Source organism: Morone saxatilis, unplaced genomic scaffold, assembly GCF_004916995.1.
Source record: "Morone saxatilis isolate NCDOM2014 unplaced genomic scaffold, NCSU_SB_2.0 Contig17, whole genome shotgun sequence".
In the NCBI taxonomy this organism is placed as follows: domain Eukaryota; kingdom Metazoa; phylum Chordata; class Actinopteri; family Moronidae; genus Morone; species Morone saxatilis.
The window spans coordinates 11,133,148-11,139,684 of NW_023339729.1; positions in this window are offsets into that span (position 1 = coordinate 11,133,148).

The following is a 6,537-nucleotide window of genomic DNA, read 5'->3' on the forward strand; positions in this document are numbered from 1 at the left end:
GTACAGTATGTGTCAGCATATGAATGTGAGCGCTCATCACACAAAGCGATGGATCTGTTTGTATGGTAGCTGATGCCCACATTTGCCGGAAGCTGGAGCACTGGGGGTGCTTGGCATGGATATGTGTTGAAAGGAATTGATTTTACATAATGAGTTCTCAGCGGGTTGCCACATTGAGCACCCACTGGGCGGACTGCAAAGATTCAGTTAATATGTGAAAGGATTTTGAACTTTTCATAAGATTCACAGCTTTTACTGTGGATTAACTTCTTGTATCAGGATTGGATGTAAAGCCATAGAGTAGGGAGATCTCCACACATCTGCCAGCTTGCAGCGCAGAACCACCATCTTGACAGAACAGACAGACGTACAGATAATAGTTATACGTGAAGCTTTTGAAAGGACGCAGCAACTAATATTTCAACAAATTGCATGTTTTCAGCGGAGTAGGAAGAGACACTGGCGCTAAACATATTCAGATTTCCTGCACCCCATATAACTGCACCTACCAAAGCCTACAAATATATACTTTATAAAGGCAATGCTATATCATAGAAAACAAGACAAATGAACTTAATCAATAACTAATTTTATCTGTGTGGTTAAATTGTGTTTGATGCATATATCCTGTGCAGTATGCCCCAGACCTTATTCCTCTTATGGATGTAAATCAAGTTGCCCCACTTCTTAGATAATAAATCCTAGAGGACTGTTGTTGTAAGTCTAGCTCTCACAATTAATAAGATTTATATGCTCTACACATGCACACTGTTCATTTCTCTTCTTCCTTTGTAACAGTGTTTATCTGTTTCGTCCCTCATTAAAGTAATAACCTCAAAGATTTTCATTAAAATGAATGTCTGTGAAGTCACTATCGCTGGATGAGTTAACGCAGTGGTGACTGAGCCAATGGCTCTCTGATGAATGCATCGTAATACATTTCTTACTGCTGCGGCTTTACATTAAAGGTTTTTGACTGGCGAAACACGAGTTGGCTTTTTTATGAAGTAGTCAAAGGAAATGCAATGTCATTGTCAGTGAGATTAGCAGTGACCACTATCAAAAATGCATCAATGAAATAAGACAACGGTCATTTTAGGGATTTTTTGACAGTTTGAAATATTGCAGGAAGAAATGGAACAAGAAGGAGCAGCCACAGTGAGCTGTTAGATGAAGAGCTGCTGGTGAGAGGCTGCACACCTGCTACTTCTTACTTCTTTATGACTACAGGAATAAAACAAAATAAAATATTATTAAAATGAAATTAAAATGATTACTATTATAATTTCAAACAAAGGAAATAGTAGTGTAAAATAATAACAGTCATAAGTGTATTTTTTCCTGCCTCTTAAAACTGGACTTGACTTCACAGGTCAGCATGTTATGCCAGAAAGAGTGATGGTGATTGGAAGCAGTTGGGATGCATGCATAAGCAATCAGAATTCACCAAAGCACAAAGGACCAGCATTAATGAGAGAGGACTATCATTAAACCACAGCTATTCTTGACCATGGTGCAATCAGTGGCCATTCATTTACAATGGCCATGTAAGAGCTCTATTTTCAGTCATTTAGCATCAAGCTACAACTGGCGGACAAGATGCATGCTTTACATTCATAGACCTTCTTGTATTACTGTGCTTGACCAGAGGTTTTGTTTTTAGTTGTACAGCACAAAGCACACATCTAAGTGCTGATTGCACCTAAATATGGGCATCTACAAATAGGGTATCATGACTGAAAGAGATGGAAAAGGAGCTATTTAAAGCCCAGACAAGGATACTGTAATGATAATGACAATGCTAAAAACAGCCACGCTGGTCATCATTAATATTCATGTAACATTACAGTATGTGTTTGAATCTGGATTTAAAAACTAACAACGTTGTTGCATGTGTTGTAAATACAGGCGAGATAAATACCAGACAAATACCGGTGGGGAGGGGTCAAGAAAGACTGACACTGGATAAATAAATGTGATCCACATATCAAACAAAAAAAAAAAAAAGAGGACACTGAACAGACCTTGTATGAGGTTTTCCCAAGACAGGTAGAAATAAATCAAAACCAGGTTTTCCCTGTATATTTAAATCCTGTCCACAGTGTTAGCCAGATAAGTCTATTTTGAGCACAAAGCACCACGATAATGAAAAGCAGCTGAATGACACTGTAACTGCTTCACAATAAAAGCTTTTCATTAAATCAGGACTTTTGCTTTGAAGTAGGTGCATGCTATGCTGAGTTACAGTCACCTGGGTAGTTTGGCTTTGCTTAATTGGGTGTTAACTAAGGCCACATGTGGACATTCTTTTTTATTTGTTTTTTTTGTTTTGTTATTAAATGGCTTAGAAAAAGAGCTGGAGGTGCTCTTTCTTTGGGTGAAACTTCCAGCAGACATAATCAAGGTTAGCAGCATGTTTTCCTGTGCCGGCCACAGTGCTCTAACAAACCATTCACCGCCTGAATGAGGCTGTGCAAAGAGTAACATTAACACAATGAGACCAAAGCATGGGCCCTCTAAAGTGTACTTGCAAGCTAGAACACCTTGTAGCATGTATACATTAGCACTGTGCTGATTTGGCCAACACCAATAATTAGACACATGAATAAACAACACCTGATTTTCAAATAACAAAAATAACAAAAAGCCAAACATTTAAATCCACAAAACCAAAACTTCCTCACACTAAAACAGTCACAAAGCTTCCTCACTGTGCTGCTGATGCTGATGCTGGTCATGGTCACTGTACATGCACATTGTGGACAGCTTTGCACCACAGCAATGGTTTGGTCATCTGGGGGGACTTTCTCTGAAGCCAAAGTGTGAAGAGTATTTCCCAAAATATTTTCTAGTGTTTGCCTGCTCTGTGGAGAAAGGAATTTGTAATGAATTACATGAATAATGAGGCGCCATGTTAGCTTAAGGTGAAGTTGGCGCACCATGTACAAAGGCTGAGTCCCTGCTGCAGTTGCCAGGGGTTTGAACCTTTCCTGTGGCCCTTTGCCAAAAAGGGGTCCCACATCCAGGGACCTACTATTGTGTGTACTGGCTCACTGGCATGGATTATTTGGACAGCTAAATGTATTGGAGCCATCTTTAATGTTGCTCTGCTTGCTGATATAACCCAGAGTGGAAAAAAGGGATATGGCGTTGCACCAAGCCAGACACAGAACAGGCATGTGTGTTTGAGGATGAGACCCCATTGTTCGGGTCTCTAAAGGATTATAAAATGGTGGCCGATCTCAGCTAGAGAAAAAAGGTTAGATTTTTTTATATTGAAATGTTTCTCATTAAATGTTCAAAGCCACCGCAACCAAAAAAAAAGCCTTGTGGTCCCTCCGTGTCTGAAAGGGATACACAAAACACTCTCTCATGCATAATCATCAGCATTTCCTTTAAAAAACATGTTACTAGACTAGAGTCCACAGCTGCTTAAAAATGGCTTTGTTACTTCTTTACCCTCAAATGTATTTCTCTTTTGCAAAAGCATAAACTACATTTTATTCATTTTAAAATCAAGTTAAAATTACAGAAATATGCTCACAGATGTTTACAGATCCACTATAATATCCACAATGTAAAAACATTTTTCAAAAGGAAAAGTGACAAATATTGTTTACATTTTTAACCATTACTGTGATACTGAACAAAACCACTAGGGGTCCAGCAGAGGCCATGCTGGTATCAAGTAAGGCACACGCACACCACTGCTAGAGTAAAGGGCACGTCATCACAGAAAGTAGGGCATTCCTCTTCTGACTTTGTTAACGTGTACGTAACCTCCTGTCAACCTTAATTTAAACAGCTCACCACCAAAAATACCGCATTTTCCAAGACCAACTGGAAACCCAATGGAAAGACAAAGAGTAACACAGAAACACACAGACCTCCGGGGTAAACCACATCTGTGACTGGTCAGAAGAAGGCAGGACAAGAAAATCACTGACCTGCAATGTAACTAAATTATATTATTTACTAGACATATCATTTTCTGGCAAGAATAATGTTTAAAATAAAATAAATAGATTATAGAATGTGTGTAACATTTAGGAGGATCTATTGGCAGAAATGAATCAGAATGAGCCTTTTAGGGCTACAGACTGGTATGCCACTAAATGCTAAACACTGGACTGGAAAACAACTTGTAGTAAGTTAGGTAAATGTCAGCCGTAATCTTTTATGATATACCTGGACATGATGATTAACTGTGGATCCTTTCCCCCACCTTTGTCTGATTTGAAAATGAATAGGATTTCTAGTTTAGAAATTACATTATATTACAGTTTTGAATATTGTCCACAAAGTAGAGCTCTAAAATTCTATTTAAGCTGAATATGGCTTGTGGTAAAAAGGACTAATGTCACCGCAAAACAAATGCAACTCATTTTAATTTGTGTATTTGTTTATCTCTGTCAAGGGGTTGTCAGTGTCCCAGCATGGATTTCTCGTTTGCATGCTTACTGACCCAGCTATATGAGAGGGTGGCTATGAGTGCAGTCCCTCTGTTGCCTCTGATGTGGACAGGCTACTAACACTGTGGGAGTTAGTTCCTGTTGGTTGATGCTTGCTGAAGGAACCTGAGGACAATAGCAGTTCATTGCAGTGCACAAGAGAGGAGATACGTCCAAGTCACAGACACAGCCTCGGGCTACTGAGATCTGCTAGTACAGTTTAAGCACATTTACTTAAAGAGAAAACATTACACGTGCCCACAGTATACTTGCACATTCATACACACATCGCTCTCTTAGAGGCACCAACGTCCATAAAAGTATATCAAACCACACTTGCACATTAAAACATCATCATACATTAGAGTCCATTTCACAAACTGTCCACAGCCACTCACTTTTGTCCTCACTTATATCAGTCGATATTACCAGTATCATTTTTTTTCTGTGTTTAGTCATACATATATGGTGCAGTAAAAAATGCTTGTGGTAATATATTGGTGTCACTGCAAAGTGTATCCAGCAGAGTGTGCTGTGATTTAATACTCTATACAATACTGAAGCAGGCAGCACAGAGTAAGAGAAGAAGCAGCTTTCCGCAGTGTCAACTAGAATTGGTTAATAATGTTAGATTATTTAACATGTTAAAGGATATTTATCTTAAATATTCTTTAACATGTTATTTGTTTAAGAAAGCAGCTTTCTGAGTACCTTTGCATGATCATATCGGTGGAAAATCCACAAATGATGGCAGTAGTGAACACTGATTGGTCTCAGAAATTCCATACAAGTTGGGATCCGGTGAGTATTACAGAGGTAGTCACTGGTCATAACAGTATTACAAAGAATGCTATCATTTTCTGTGTTTTGTCCGTCCAAAATGTCCTCCAGTGTTGAAAGCAAAGCTAGAATAAAATAAATGATGCAGACGACTAATTTGACAAACATTATTTCAGAATCAATAATGAACATTAAAATGCATTACAAATCCAAACCTGATATCTTAAAACTATTTCATACAACAATGATAGTTACAAAAATATCACCTGTTTTCTTGCTATTACAATTATGACAAGAACAACACTTTTTCCAAGTCATACATACTATATACTGCAATTTATTAACAGACAAGCCGAAGGTCCTGTCAAACAACTCTTAAAGAGCCATTTCACCATTAATTATTCTGTTCTCATTATGTCAATCTAGAAGTGTATATTTTTGTAGAAAAAGTACACTTCCAAATATACCCAATAATGGCATATCAAATTACATTTTTAGGCATTACAGTAAAATTCAGACCATAATAAAGTGTATGTTTGCCCAGTTACCCAGTTTTTACAGAGGCTACACCCCTTTTCCTCATTTTTAAGGACTCTTCTAATCTAAACATAGTAGCCATTGTTGTTTGATCAGTTAATATCACATATGACTTTTATTTTTTCCATGTGTTCATGATATAAGCCATTGTCTTTAAGATATGCTGGCCTCCTGAAGTGAGCTAACAAGGATGATTTCTCACTGGTCTAATTCTGGAGATGCCTGCTGCCCTCCCTTGAAGGCATGCCTACCAAAAATGAAAAGAAACACACAGTCGTTGAAGCCAAATCCCTGCTGTAGGCCAGACAGCTTACTGGCGAACAGCAGAGAGAGGTGGTGTTGGTGGTGCGAGCTGTCAAGACAGAATATGAAGTGGAAATTTTTGTGTCATATTCTCACCTCTTCTCCACAATAAAACCACAGGACTCAGGTTACAAAATCAGTCAACTGGCGGTTAAATATTGCCACATTTGCATATAAACAGTTGAACCAGCTGACCCGATGTAGAAGGTGTTCTCTTCCATCACCCTCAAGACTCTAAGAGCAGCCTGTATGACAACGCAGTACATCTCTCAGCTTTAATGTCAGATCATCTTAATTGGATGGGGCAGATCTGGATATAGCCCAAGCCTTTCACACTGTTCCAAAGGCAGTTCCCTTATGTCTTTTAGCAAATGGTTTTGGCTTTGAGCCGTCATCCCCTGTGTATTCCTTCATACAGTATCATGATCAGAAAGTTTACAAAGACCTTGTCAGTCAGCTTGTTCTC